Here is a 230-nt window from a genome sequence, read left to right as displayed (position 1 = left end):
GAAAATGAATAGAAAAGAGGGTATTTTTAAAAAGGGTACACCAAAAGGGGTATTTCTCAAAATTCTCTTAAAAATATTCATATTCAAAAATCAATATAGCAATTATAGCACAAATGATATCTACAAAATTTATCATTAATTCAATTAGTTAATGATTTTTATTTGGTCAAACAGTTAGTTAATGATTATTCTAAACTTCTTTTTTCTTATTAATTTCACACAATCTTAAC

The sequence above is a fragment of the Capsella rubella genome, unplaced genomic scaffold, assembly GCF_000375325.1.
Source record: "Capsella rubella cultivar Monte Gargano unplaced genomic scaffold, Caprub1_0 scaffold_6, whole genome shotgun sequence".
Lineage (NCBI taxonomy): Eukaryota > Viridiplantae > Streptophyta > Magnoliopsida > Brassicales > Brassicaceae > Capsella > Capsella rubella.
The sequence above is the reverse complement of the archived record's forward strand: the minus strand, read 5'-3'. Positions refer to the sequence as shown.